The sequence below is a fragment of the Pogona vitticeps genome, chromosome 5, assembly GCF_051106095.1.
Source record: "Pogona vitticeps strain Pit_001003342236 chromosome 5, PviZW2.1, whole genome shotgun sequence".
In the NCBI taxonomy this organism is placed as follows: Eukaryota; Metazoa; Chordata; class Lepidosauria; order Squamata; family Agamidae; genus Pogona; species Pogona vitticeps.
The window spans coordinates 51511481-51527289 of NC_135787.1; the positions used below are offsets into that span (position 1 = coordinate 51511481).

Here is a 15809-nt window from a genome sequence, read left to right on the forward strand (position 1 = left end):
TCTTTTAACATGCATTAGTATACATTAAAGCAACTGGGGATCAAGCCTCAGACTAAAATGTCAGCTTTTATGGCCAGTTGGAGTTCTACTGTCACAATTAGAGTGCTCTCTTTCATTTGCAACTAGTAGAAATAACATCAAGGTTGTCCATGGAGTGAATAATAGGTTTGAGTGATGATTGGGCACCATTTATAAAATCACAGTAGGGCTTGTATTATGTACAACAGGTACCACTGAAAATTCCAACTAGTTTTTCTGCAGTGTGCAGTTTTGGCCTCAGACTAAGCTAAGACACATTCTATTGATTATCTTTGAGTCAGATCAATCAATATGTTCATGGTCACTGGAAGGTAAACAAAGGTTTAATTAGCAAATCAGATTCCTGAAGCATGTAGCTTTGAGGAAATTCTGTTATGAAAGGGAAAATGTGTAAGGCACAAGGAATACATATTCCTCATCACATCTGGTTTAACCTTTCAAATTACACTAGATTGTAGATTTCTCATATTTGTTGTCATGGCATTATCCAACATGAAAAATGTGCTTATTATAGCACATTATTTTCTGTTCTATGTATCTTGCAGTTATTAAGCTTTGTTTCAGCCTGTGATCTCATTGGTCATTGGAAACTGAGCAGGAGTTTAACGTGAAAGTTTGCTGAAGAACACATATCTTAAGAAATTCAATGTAGGAACGAAAATTAGTTGATATTATGTGATATGGATTTCCTTTTAATTTCTAAACTGACTCCTAATGAGCAAATAAAAAAATAAGGATTTCTTCAGGAATCTTGTTTCTTAACTATATGGGACATCAATGGTAATAACCAACAGTCTGAAATTGACCATAGAAACAAATCAGGTATTACTTTTGATTATTTCAACAGAGGAAAAACATATTGCTGACATTTCTGTATAGTAAATCTGGTTACCACAGCCTGGATGACCTGCTGAAGCTGCTGAACAATCTTCAAAAACTGCCCCAGGTGGAACACAGTAATCCAGTTAGAGTAATTAGATGTGAAATAATGGTTTAAAACAAAAAGCTTTCTTTAATGAGCACTGCTTATCTCACCAACCCTTAGCCTCATGTTATAGCATATTTACATTTTTGTTGATAGCATTGCTCTAGAAAGCAGGCCGCCTGAACATTCAGAGTTGTTCCTTGGTGTTAGAAGGGTCTTGGAACGCAACTCCACCCTGCAAGCTTCAGTATCTCCCAAACCCTTCAGAGACAAATTTAGAAATGGATTGGTTAATATCCAGGATGGAGGTGTAGAGGTGTGCTTAGTGTTGTATGGTTCTCCCCTCTAACAGTTCGATCCAAGTACAGAAAAGTTACTCTTTGGATTATTTCTCCCAGTATTCTCCAGCCTTTTGGTTGGAGAATACTTTATGAATGTGCTAGGAAATGCAGTGTCCCTCCAAGTGAATCTAATCCTGTGACAACCAGAATTCAAGCCATCTGCTTTTTATGCAACATGGTTCTCAAAAACAAACAAACAAAAACCAAAAATAACAACAAAACTAAACAAAAAATCCAGCAGGAGACACACTCCACTTGTGTCACTTAGATGATAACCCTGCAGCCTGCCATAATTGTAAATTTATTTGTGTGTGGATTTTGCAACAAGATAATGACTCCATGAGACTGAAATAGCCTGTCTTGGTACATAAGAGTTAACAGTTAGCCATTCTACCCGATACTGTACTGCTAAAAGTTAGGCTTTTTTTTAATGAGCATCTTGGAGAACTTAAATAGTTGATAAAAAACTAGTACATGTTTTAAATAAAATAAAATTGAGTGTGATGTTTATTTGTGGTATTTTTGTGTAACAATGTCATATAAAATAGATGCCCCCTCACTTCTCAGTATGGGCTTGAGAACCATGAGGCACTTTGGTTTGAGACTTATTCCTTTTCTCTTCCAGTAAATTTGATTCCTTTCCATTTTTATTTGATTTATTTTGCGTTCCAAGAAAATACATGAGTGTCAAATACAAATCTACAGTATTATGCTTATGGGGCATTTGATTAAGGTAATTTCATTACCAGCTTATTGCCTCCTCCTATATATGATCGTTTTTAAGTCACAAAGGTTGCTATATCAACTATATGAGCTCATAATAGCCAGACCCTTTAAGTAGAGGTGCAACAGGTAGCCTAGCTTCAGAAACTCAGAAACCATCCTGGAAGACAGCATTGCATCAGCTTCACAAAAAGACATGTTCCTCTTGGCATTCTCCTGAGCTTTTAGCATCACCAGAACCCCAAGAAAATGACGCGATGTAGCTGTAAACCTTCTAGTCGCAGAAGACATAAACAACGACGGGGTTCTAGAGTTCAGAGAAGAGGAAGGAGGGGAAAGGGCAGGAAAGGTAAAGGCCAGTACTCATAAATTCTGAAGAAATAAGCATTGTATTTTGTGATTAGGAAAAGAGACATGCTGGCCTTGGATATGCCACTCTCTGATGATTTTCTTGCTAAGTTCTAAATAAATGTTAAATGTTTATGGCGGAAGAAAGAAAAAAATCTTAAAATATTTTGTGTTTTTCTTCCCACAGCATCCGTAGCTCACACTGTGTACTACTACAGGAAGGTGAAATAGCCCTTGTTGAACCTCCTAATGTGCAGCAGTTTTGGGAAATGTCAACTAACAACAAAATGATGTCTCCCACGTGAACAAATCGCTGCTCCAGCAAAGCCAGGCAAAATGATGTTCCAAGATGCTGAAGGAGGATCACAGAGGAACAGTCTTTCATTAAAACCTGAAGCTGCAAAATTGTTTCTGTCTGTCTCAATTACTTTGTCCATGCATATTCAATTCTTTTTTTTAAAAGAGGGAGTTGTGAGTTTGAAATTTCTCAGCAATCTTCTGGAAAGAGGTTATCCTGGTTTCTCAAAAGTCCTTAGTTCTTGAGATTCTGCACCTGGTTTTAATGTACAGTATTTGAAAAAGCATAATTTCAAGTTGGACTGCAATAATCACCATTATTCCAAAAACGAATGACAATTGTTGTACGTGATAGTTTAACTAAAGTATTTCAGCTAAGAGGCAACTTAAAATGAATAAACCAAAATAACATCTGGCCAAGTAATAGGAAACATTGCTTTTCAAATTACCACTTTCCAAATTGCAGCATGTTTTTAATAGGATTTCAAGAGCTGCCATCCAAAAAGGCAAGATTTATCTGATTTGACCAGGGTTATGTGTGGAGGAATATAGTTTTCCCCCCTGTAGTTTATTTCATTACAAACTGGAGAAGAAACTCTTTAATTTTTTTAAAAATGAGAGAATTGAATGCCCAAACATTATTTGCTCCATAAGAACCAAAGTGGCACTTAACTTTATACTTGAGGCACAGTCTTGGTGAGAAGATTGTGGAATAAATGCTTCAGCTCTATGACATCATTGAGACAGTATGATGAAACATAAGAGAGATACTAGTGTGACTACCATGTGGCCCCTGTTTGTTTCCCCAAACAAAGGGCTCATGCTAGGTCATCCCACCAGCAGATACCAATTGTGATGTTCCCCCTTCACTGCCACCATGGATTTCCTTTATCCACAATATATAAAGAACTTTAGTCAGACACTTGTCTGGTTACCGCCAACAGAACTTATTTATTGAAGTGTATTAACTTTAATCAGAATCACAGATGTTCTTTATTTTAATCAGTAAAATATATATCTTCCCACATAATCACCACCTGCTCTATCTCTTAACCTTGACCAGCTTATCTTTATTAGTATATTTTCTCACTATCTCCCTGACTATCTCTCACACACTGCAACCTCTATCTCCTCTCTCTGCCACCTTATATCCACTGACTCTGCCTCTCCACTCCTCTCATAGGCTCAGGCAAATGAGCTCCTGAATATGAGTGACAGGAGTGACATAGGGTGATCGTCACAACTAGGTTTTGAGATTTCAGTTATAAACAGAAGGGAAGTGGAATGAGATAAATGGCTCTCAAGGATCCTCATGTTGCAGTGGTTAAACTCTAATTTTACAATCAAAACTCTGTTCACAGCCAGTGTTCAATCCCATCAGATTCTGGCAGCCGGCTTGAGGTTCACTCAGCTTTCCATCCTTCTGAAGTTAGTAAAATGAGTACCCAGCTTGCTGGGGGAGGGAGGCAAGTTGTAGCCTGTATAATTAAACTGAAAACTGCCCAGAGTGCTTTAAGCACTATGGGGTGGTATATAAGCAGCACACTTTCCTCCTTTTTTTTTTTTAGAGTCTAGTGCAAAAATTGAGACTGAAGTTGAAATCTCATTTTTTATTATTCATAGTATGCTGCATGTAGCCATCATATATAATACACTTATATACGTATTTTACAAATAACAGACACCAACGTTCTAATTTTCAGCCCTGTTGGGTGGGGCTCTGCCCCTGCACACGAACGACTCTGCTGCCCAGACATGAGGTTCCATCGCTAAAGGAACCAAATTGAAAACTATTGTGGCGACTGCCCATGTCACTCATGCCATTCATATTCATTAGCTGATTTGCATTAACCTATGAGAGGGCTGGAGAGGGGGACTCAGCAGCTACAGGAGGCTTGGCTAGAGAAGGAGGAGTCAGATAGGGCTGGTTAGTCAGATAGATAGGGTTAGTCAGAGATAGAGCTGGTTACAGATATAGGTAGTGAGGGTGGTAATGGGATTGCAAGAGACAAGAAGCATATACTGAGAGAACTGTTGATGATTTGCTTATGTATAATGTGTATCTGAGAAACTTCTGTTGTTATTCACTTGAATAAATAAGTTCTGTTTCTGTTCACAAGACAAGTGTCCTGACATAACGTCATTTATATTGTGGACTGAAGTCATCCACCAATGGCAACGAAAAGAGAATGTGACGTGCCCCTTTGTGAGGGAATAGTTAAACAGGAGGCATGTGGGTATCGTGACAAATTGGTGCAAGATTGTGGGATACGTAGCATTAGCCCTTGGTTTGGTGAAACAAGCAGGGGCCACAAGGTAAACATCACAACGATCACCATGAGTGTGTGCAGGAGGAGGAGCCCTGCACAGAGGAGGACAGAGTTGCACATACTTGCACAGACACACACCTTAGAGGAAACCTTGCTAGACACCCATGGTGTCTAGCAATATACAGCCATATTTCAGATAAGCTTGAATGTACTGAAACATTATTCTTATCTTTAAGGTCCATGTCTCATCATTGTACAAAACTAGAAGTAACTCACTGAATTCAAGTTCTGAGTTGACCACCTCAATCTTTTCTTGTATCAAACCTTAATTATTTCTAGAATTAGGTCTGTTCATATTTAGTTCCTGAAAGGGTTCAATGCAGGATACTGTAAATGTAGACACTACGAATCATTTAAATTTTTTGCATATACATAAATATACACAAACAAAATAATCAGGGATGAGTTAGTTAATAGTAACATTAAGAAGGATAAAACAATCATGTATTAATGTACAAATTTATATAAGCAGACTGTACATCTGTATCCTAGTAGAAATGATGACTATAGGATACATTTATAGAGTAGTGAAAGCTGCAGATACCTTGATAGCTAATGAGCATTTCTTCTGTCAGTTTTGACATATAAATTTCTTTGCAGGTGTATAGGCATAAAAAATTCAGTTTGTGCTATCCTTCTGTTAGACTCCTTATTGCTAGAACATAACCTAGCAGTGCACAAACATAGTATCAAAGATTTCTCTAAGATGAAATATGGATTGTAGTTTCCTATCAAAAGAAAAACATCATAGGGTATAGCTACTGTACATAATATGTTTCAAAGGCATAGAAGACACATGTGTTTCTTGTTCCATTCAAACCCCAGAATCTCAGTTTTACTGTATTTCCATAATAATTTATAAACACGTTTTGCGATTTTCATTTCTATAAAAATACAGTTATTTCTGTAATGAAGGAGAATATGTCACCATGTTCAAAGCTCATGATCCCTAAATGAACACCAAAAGAATATATCATTGCAAATCTCTCCATTCAAAGCCGGCATGTAAATAATTTTTAAGTGGATATGTTGGAAATGGCTGAAATTCTCCATAGAAACACATCATTTTATTTAATAGATAAATCCCATGTTCCACTTACTTCTATGGAATGGACTGTGTCTCAGTTTTTTTTATGAAAGAACCTAAAATGTAGTGGAAAAGTATTATAGCATTATTTTCAGTAATGTTTAGAAATAGTTTTCTTTTGAGTACATTGTTGTGATAAGGAGGTTTATAACAAATAAGAAGTAACATTCAGGGCCAAGCTGCAGAGTCCATTGTGGGTTCTTTGTACAAATGGGGGTATCTTGTACCACTGTATTTGTGTAGGAAAATTCTTGCACCTAGAAGGAACTGCCTGTCTATAACATCTTACAGTACTGGTGTGACTACAGTGGAGGTTATCCTACTGTTTGTTCCACTCTGGAGAGAAGCTGGTTCACTTTTTCTGCTGGCCACACAACAAAAGTGCCAACACAAATGAGCACATCCCTAGGGCATTCCTACCCACACCTTTTTGGCTCCCTGGCAGGGTTTGTTTGTTTTAAGGTGATCACTCCATTTTGGTTCAGTTCCAGTGTGTGTGATTGCTGGGACTGAACCAACATGGATGGCCTGCTTTCACTTTCCCATCTACTTTCAATTTCCCGGTATCATTAAGTGGTTTAAGAAGACAGCTTAGCCATTTAACAATATTAAAAAATTTAAAACTTCCTCTGCTCCTTCATGAAGGGGGAAGGAAGGAAACAAAGGTTTATGTCTTTCAAAGCCTATTAGGACAACATTGTGGTGCTGAAAGAGACTCTTGAGAGTCCCCTGGACTGCAAGGAGAACAAACCTATCAATTCTGAAGTAAATCAACCCTGAGTGCTCACTGGAAGGACAGATTCTGATGCTGAGGCTCCAATACTTTGGCCATCTGATGAGAAGACTCCCTGGAAAAGACCCTGATGTTGGGAAAGTGTGAAGGCAAGAGGAGAAGGGGATGACAGAGGACGAGATGGTTGGACAGTGTCATCAAAGCTACCAATATGAATTTGACCCAACTCCGAGAGGCAGTGGAAGACAAGAGGGCCTGGTGTGCTCTGGTCCATGGGGTCACAAATAGTGGACATGACTAAACGACTTAACAACAACAATGTGCTGTACCTTTTAGATAAAAAACTGTTGAAAGCTTCTTTCTGGAAAAAGAAGGAGAAATGAAGGGACAAGGAGGGGAGTTTTCCCCCTGTTTCCTTTGTTCTTTTCAAGGGAGGCAGGCCAAAAAGGGTCACCTGAGGTGCATATACTGTGGGTCATGCAAGGATCACACCTAATGGCATACCGCACTCTGTGTAACCTTAAGTGAGCATGTTTAGCCTGGTCCAGCCGTCTTCTACTTTTGCCATCTAGCCAAGCTCTTTGTTGATTTCCTTGGGCCTCTTCTTGTGGGTCTCCTCAGCATTTTCAGTCAACTCATGGATTGTGCAAGCTGGCCCTACTCTGACTTCTGTGTGCATAGGGTGGGATGTAGGATAGTGTCTTACGTATACGTAGTTGTATTCATGATTAGAATCCAGTGGTGAAACCATGTCTTCCCGTCTCACGTCCATATATTGCTTGTGTGCAGTTTAATGGAACATGTCTAGATTCCAATTTTATATTCTGTCCAAGACATAGTGCATAAGGAAAGAGGAGGTGCCTACATTTAGCTTTGAGGGGAAAGTGAGAAGACATCTTGCATGTTAGCAAGTGCAACTTCAGAAAGCTACTATGAACCACTGAATTCTGCCCTGATTGTATTTGGTGTTGGATTTCTGGTTCCAGTTTGAGAAGACACCAAGTCAGTTGATACTCATGCACTGTGGATATTGCATAGCTGAATTCTGCCTTCATTCTACTTTTTACCATTAACTCAGGCTATCACTCAGTGATAGAACATGTATGGTGGAGCACATACTTTGAGTTGGTTCCCTGGTTAGTCCTGTCATCTGTGAGCGGGAGTGGCAAAAACTCTTGTCTGAAATCCTTGATAACCATTACCAATGGATACAAACCACAGTGAATTAGATAGATGAATATTTGTATGGTTGAAGGAAATTCCACAGATCTCTGACTACACAGTGAAATTTACTTCAGTACTTTTCTTTTCAATGTCCAGTTTTATTTTGTATGGGCTTGGCTATAAATATCCACTCTAGCCCAAGGGCACGTTTATGAAACAGATGAGGCACTGCAGCCACAGAGTTAGAGAAAACTCAGCATTTTCTGGTATCATTAATAGTTCTGAATACTTCTGAGGCAATCTAAAAATAAATCCATACAATTCTAAACATGTTACAGATATTACATTTGTCAGTGGGAGAGAAAAAAGAGGAAGATGTTTGAAAAAAAGCAGTCATTTTAGATTACTTCTAGTTTCAAATCCAACATATTTGAAAGATGTTTTTCAGAGGAATTACAGTATATTGAAGAGCTATAGTCACGTCAAAGTCAAGTGTGAATTAAAATAGAGCTCACTTGAGTCTATTGGTCTAAAGCCAGGAAGAATGGATTTTTACCATCTTCACAATTAACATTAAATTCCAGTGGAAAACTGGAGTTATGATTGAAGGTTATGGTTGATTTTAATATAATATGGTTGATTTTAATGAGCCTCGTGGCGCAGTGGTTAAAACGCTGTACTGCAGCTAAAACTGTGCTCACGACCTGGGGTTCAAATCCCAGGTAGCCGGCTCAAGGTTGACTCAGCCTTCCATCCTTCCGAGGTCGGTAAAATGAATACCCAGCTTGCTGGGGGGGCAATGTGTAGCCTGTATAATTAAATTGTAAACCGCCCGGAGAGTGCTTGTAGCGCTATGGGGCGGTATATAAGTCCAATAAATAAATAAATACTAAACACAGACCATTTTATTTAATAGCGTTTCATATATTTATATTTCCTTCCCACCCATTTGGTTTATCTCTGTTTTTTTACTTCCCTGCAAATGACTTTAACTGGATAAGGTTAAATGTAATTTGTCTTAGGCTACCAGGTCCATACCCACTGTAGATGAACACATGCCACACACACAATATTATTTGACTTTCTGTTTGCTTTCAGTAAGAATTATAGTTGTAAATTATTGGAACACGTACCTATAGTTCTTATTGAAAGTGTAACTTGTTGGAAAGCAAAGAAAACATTCTCTACAAGGACAAAAATGTATAGTTTTGAAATAACAAACAGTAATTAAATGTGCCTATAAATGATATGACAACTTTTGTGCAAAAATAAAAAAATAATAATTAGCCTACAATCCCTTTGGTGGCTGTTTTGATTACATTTGATATTATGAAACAGGTTGACAAGGCTGTTATACATGAACTTCAATGTATAATTAAATTATAACAATAACATGATGAGTTGGCCACTGTGTTTTTAATATGAGAAAATGTATAGCTTAGTTTAATACCATAAAGGAGGATGATACCTATCAGTAATATGCAATAGTTTTAACTGGAAGGACAAAGAGGCATTGTGAAGTGCCAGTTATTTGTCAAAATCCTATTGCTTAGACAAGCAAATCACACTAGAGTAAGCCCATTGAATCAATGGGGATTTGGTAATTTAATTTCTCCATATGTTCAATTTTCTCAAATGGGCTTACTCTCCCAGTGTCATACTTTAAGTTGCAGTTAGAGTAGGTTCATTTGAATCAATGGAACTTATAGAGGAGTTGAGGCCTTAAATCCTTGTTCAGTCATTAGGTCTACTCTAGTGCAATTTACTATGCTAAGCAAGAGGATTTCGGTTATTGATTGCTTAAATGTAATCAAGATCTTGGTCCCATATTTTCAACACCAGTGGATACAGCAAGCACCGTAACAAATGTATTTTGGTGGCAAATGCCAAGAACACAGCTATTGAATGAATGGGCTATATCTTCTTCCCCATTGCAAACACTCAGTAAAGCAGGAATAGGAAAAGTACAGTCTATCAGCTGCATATGACCCTCTCTGGGCACAAAGTGCCCCCCAGGTCCCTGTATCTCAGATATTTTGCCTCATGGTTTGCAGGGATGTGGGAGGCAATTTCTACATTTGCCCTTTCCCATTTTATATATGTATTACACACAGAGAGAGACACACACAAATGGGCCTCTTTTTAATAGGAAGCAAATTGTGCTACTTGTATACTGCCCCATAGTGCGTAAAGTACAAATTACAACATAATTGTGCAGGCTATACATTCCCACCCCCCCAGCGAGGACCTTGGTGCTCTTGGACACAGTGTGCTTGGCCAACTTGCCCAGCAGCAGGAGATGCACGCTCTGGATCTCCCACGAGGTGATAGTGGAGCGCTTGTTGTAATGGGCCAGGTGGAAGGTCTCAGCCGCAATGTGCTCGAAAACTGACTGCAAAAGGATGGAAGCCTGAGTGAACCTTGAGCTGGCTACCTGGGCCCAGCAGGACTTTGCTCAGGTCATGAGCTACCGGTAAGTCTTGGCTGCAGTACTGAAGTTTAATCACAGCACCATCCATCCAAAGAAGCCTTTTTAAAGAAAAGTATTTTGGGGGTGGTAAGGATGCAGAAGCAGGCATGGCTCTCCAAGTTCCAGCTGGACATGTCTGCTGCCACTGAACTCTGGAAGTTGCCCACCACTGAGGTAAATGAACTTGAACACACATCAAAGCTTCATAAGTGAAAATGCTGGGTGTACATCAGTAAGAGGAATACTTTATCTCCATACTCATATTTTTCATCTTTGGTTTGTATCATCATATGTGTTCTCTATTGTCTGAATATCTTCTTGCCACAGAAGAAATGTGTAGAAATGAATATCACTGATCATAATTAATGTGTTAGCAGCACACTCCCTAAATGCCTTTTTCTTTTGACTTAATGAAAGAAATTTTGGATTAATGTCAGCGAGCTCCATTTCTGGACAGGACTGGCAAATTCTAGACCTGGTTCATGAACTTGCTTTTTAAAAAGCTGGTAGGTTAGAATCTTGTGCAATACAAATCCTGCTCAGATGTAGCCACTTATATTTCATGTACCGTCAGCTAAAATGTTATACAAATGTTTGCGCTCACTGCTGTATTGTATTTAAAAAGGCTAGCCTCAGTTAGCTAATGGTGTAGAAATATGACAACATGTTTAGTCATCTAAATTTCATTGATAAAGAGTATCTAAAGTATATATGCATATTTTCACTTTTAAGAATAACAGATTTCTTTCAGTATGAGCTTAAAGAAACCTGTGGGACACAAATGCTCACAATCAAATATATCTATTATTCATAAATGAACTGCAGTATTTTTGTTTTGCTTTAAATACACTGAACTAGACTAATGTAGCTGCCTTCCTGTGCAGTCTCAAGAAGAACTGCTGTATAGCTCAGTGGTTTAGGTCATATGTTGGGAGTTCAGTTCCCCACTGTGCCTCCTTGGCAGGGTCTGGACTTAATGATCCATAGGCTCCTTTCCAGCACTGCAGTTCGAAGATGATGATGATATAGAAGTTACACAACAGGAAATAGGTAACTATCACAGCCACTTAGGGGTAAAATAGCAGTATTTTGTTTGAAAATCACCACCTATGCATCTTAGAAATAACAGGGAAGGAACGTTCATATTAAAAGAGGTTTTATCAGGTGAAAGAAGATAATTGGAGGCTTGGCTGAACAACAGTCTTCAACCATACTGTAGTTCCATAATGCAAACAACTGGGCTGGAAGGAGTTTGGCCAAAAGCGGTCAAGAGTAATGAACAGGTATGGTGGAAAGGAAGCAGCACCCAGTGATTGGGCCAGAGGATGGTAGCATAATTGGTGAAGGCAGATACTGCTGAAGTTCTGAAATATAACATTTGAGGACAGAAGAGCTATCAACCTGTAGTGTAGTCTAAGGCAGACAGCAGGTCAGGTTTCAAAGGTGAAATAAATAATAGAAAGTTTAGGAATGTTAACTTTTTGAGAATTTATATATACATATATAATAGTTAGTTATTCTGTATATTTGAGTTATGATTCTATTTGTCATTTATGGTTTTTTATATTAATAAAATTATATTTTAAAAAAGGAATGTTACTTTTTTGGGTTACAAATGGGATCTGGGAGTTTTAGACCACAAAATTATTTTTTAAGCTTTGGTTTGAATGGTTTTAGTGGGAAATGTGTGGCAAACTCAATCCAGAAGACAATCCATTGGCCACCCATGGCAAAAAATAAAAATAAATCCTGTTTCACAGGGAAGTACTGCTGAACTTATATGGTTTATGAGTCTTAGCAAGTTCCTTAAGATATCTTTCAGCTTGTTCTACCTGTTAGTGAATATGCAGATAGTGGCACAGAAGCGATGTTATCTTGTGGGTTTAACCCTTTGAAATCTTGAATGATTACCTGAGCATTCTTGCCTTTGTAAATGAAATCATGTCCACATTTATAATAAGAAAGCTTGAGACAGAAAGATGATAGAAATCCTATTTCTGGTTAACTAAGTTAGCTATGTCATCAGTTGTGGCTGCCCCTTTTGTCACTAGAAAACAATGGGAAGATGTCTCAATAACATTCAATACCATATAACGATGAATAAAACATTTTTGGGAATTGTGGTTGACTGAGTGCCCACTCACCCTTGATGTTCCTAGTTAATTAGGGCAGAAAGGCAGCATTGTGCGGATGTCAAACATGCCTCCTTGACGAAAGCGTGTATGTTTACTGTCTTCAAAGAGACAGTGGTATGTCCCTAATGGAAGAGGTCATCTTTTGAGCCCTTGGATCTGAAAAATTGGCATCCACTTCCAGAAATTTAATTCTTCAACAAGGTCTGTAAGTGTATAATTAGGACCCAGATTCATGTTTACTTAGAAAAAGCTCATTCTCCAAAGCATTTTCAAACTGGACTTAGAGACTGAAACTGTTTTGTTTGCCCCAGTGGACATCTTCTAGCAGCCAACAGACAAAAGAAATGTAATCTGCTGATTCTCCTGGACTTGTCAGATTTTGGCATTTTTAAACAGCATATCTCATAAGGTGATGCTGGGAACATAATGGAAAGATAAAAGATTAGATGTAGGTAAGGAGACTGAAATTGTGCCTAAATAAGATTGAACTATTATTGATTGGGGCAAATCAGCTGATCTTACATTGGGGATATCAGCCATCTTGGATAGATTTGTCTTGCCTCTGAAGTCTCAGAGCTATAACTTGGATGTACTTCTTGATGCAGTATAACTTTTAGATATCCAAAGTATACTTTTACCAGAATCTTATAAATGCTTGAGAACAATGGTTACGAACCTTGAGTCCCCAGATACTCTTGGAGTAAAATTCCTAGAAATCCTGTCCAGCACATCTAGAGCCGAAGGCTTTAAGAGCTTTTATTCTTTTTTTTTTTACTTAATTTTTATTTTATACCAAAAAAATACACAAAAGAACACATACATAACAACAAAAATACAAAAAAATACAAATAATAGTGCTTATTATAAACTAAATTCTAATATGCACCCCATACCCACGGGACTCTATTTACTATAATAATTTTTTTCTTACAGATTACCTCTCCAAAATTGTATTGAGTATTCTTTAGAGGCTTTCCCCCTTCCTTTCACTAACACAAATTCCACAAATTTACCCCAAATATCATAGAAATTGTTACATCTTATTTCCCCTCTTTTTATTTTAAGTTCCATAGTCAATTTATCATTTAATGCAATGTCCCATACTTCACAATACCAGTCTTCAATTTTAATATCATTCTTGTCTTTCCAAAATCTAGCTATTAATATTCTAGCACCTGTCATAAAATTAGTGATTAATTCTTTCGAGTGATGGTCCAGATCTGTATTATCAAAAATTGACAATAAAGCAATTTTGGCATTAAAATCAATATCTTTACCAAATATATCACACATTTCCTTAAAAATCAATTCCCAAAATTTCTTAACCACTTTACATTCCCACCACATATGAAAATACATACCAATTTCCTCATCACATTTCCAACATGCTTTGGGGTATGTTGGATTTATTATATTCAATTTTACAGGAGTCAAATACCACCTTAGACAGATTTTAAAAAAAAATTCCTTTATTCTTGTTGACATTAATCTTAACACTCTCATCCTCCACATTTTTGTCCAATCCTCTATTTTAATATCTGTTTTTAAATCGTTTTCCCAAATTAATTTTAAACCTTCTATTCCCCATTCTTTTTCCTCTTGTTCCAAAATTATATTATATATTTTACTTACTATTCCTTTCAAAATTGTATCTTGCATATCTTCATGTGATGACAGAAACTGTTTGTACTTAGTAAGTTCTCTACATTTACCATTAGTTTTCAACCAATCCTTTGTCCAGGTGTCTAACTGAATAAGATTATACCATGATAGTTTATTAGATTGCAGTTTAGACATAATCAACTCCTTCGATCTCATGTTACCCATCCAGTCCTTCAATCTTGCAACCCTTTTATTCTTAAATAGTTCTACTAAATCCTTTAAATTTGTTGGAAAGTTTTCTGTCTCAGTCACTAGTTTTAATGGTGAAGTTAAGGGACAAAACTTCTCTTTATATTTATTCCAAATATTTAACAGGTTTCTTAAAAAGGGGTTTTTAATCTGATTTATTGAACTTCTCTTTAGTATATTAAACAAGTATCCTTCAGCATTTCCATTTATTTCTGAAGATTCCATCTCCCACAAAATTAATTTTTCTTTATTGAATATAATATCTCCAATAACTCTTAATTGATTTGCTATATAATAATTTTTAACATTGGGCATACCTAAACCTCCTTTTTTTTGAGCCTTATACCAATATCTTTTATTTATTCTAGATTTTTTGCATTGATTACAAAATCCATTAATTAATCCCTGCCAATATTTAAAATCCTCTTCTTCTAATCGTATTGGGAGCATCCTAAATAAAAAAGTGATCTTCGGTAATATTTTCATCTTAATTAAAGCGATTCTCCCAAACCATGATAGTTTCAATTTGGCGTACTCTTGCAATTTATCTTTAATTTCATTTTTTAATTTATTAAAATTTTTCTCTTTTAATTTTTGAGTTGTTCTAATTATGTTTATACCTAAATATTTGATAAGATTACACATTTTAACGCTATATTTATTCACAAACATTTCTTGTTCCTGTATATTATAGTTAAACATCATCATTTGTGATTTTTGCCAATTAATCCTTAAACCTGTTATTTCCCCAAATTTTTCTAAATGGTTTTTAATGTTTTCCATACTCTCTAATGGATTTTTAATAGTCAGTAAGGAATCATCAGCAAACAAATTAATCATTTCATTTTTACCTGTTCCTTTAATTAATTTATCATTTCTTATTGCGTTAGCTAATAATTCTATGATCATGCAAAACAATATTGGTGAAAGTGGGCAGCCTTGTCTAGTACCTCCAGAACATCTGGAGGCCCAAGAGTAGGAACCACTGCTCTAAAAGATGAGCTAATGCATAATGCTGCATTTTATGACTAAAATTCTCTTTTATTAAGCCTCTCTCTACGTATATCTGTGTGTGTGATCTGTGCTGTCAAGTTAGAACCAACATATAGTGACCCTAACAGTCTTTTCAAAATAAGTGAGATATTTAAGGAGTGATTTTACCAGTTCTAGTTCTGCAGTGAGTTTCCACAGCTGAGCAGGGATTTGAACCAGTTTCTCCAGATTCCTAGTCTATCCACTACACCACACTGGGAATTCTTAAGCCTAGGTTCCATAAAAATAGGTATTAAAATCCATTATGTTAATTTCTATAGGCCCAGTGCATTGCAAATCACAAACAAGAGTGTACAAATGATCAGACATACAT

At 36.9% G+C, this 15809-nt stretch overlaps 1 long non-coding RNA gene across 1 annotated transcript in view; it reads left to right on the forward strand.

Annotated features, from left to right (window-relative positions):
- LOC144583225 (uncharacterized) overlaps window positions 1-15191 on the forward strand; it is a 58639-nt gene extending 43448 nt beyond the window's left edge. The window contains exon 2 of the long non-coding RNA XR_013536894.1: window positions 2564-15191. This is a non-coding gene — a long non-coding RNA (uncharacterized LOC144583225). The remainder of the gene's footprint in view (window positions 1-2563) is intronic.
- The last annotated feature ends 618 nt before the right edge of the window (window positions 15192-15809 follow it).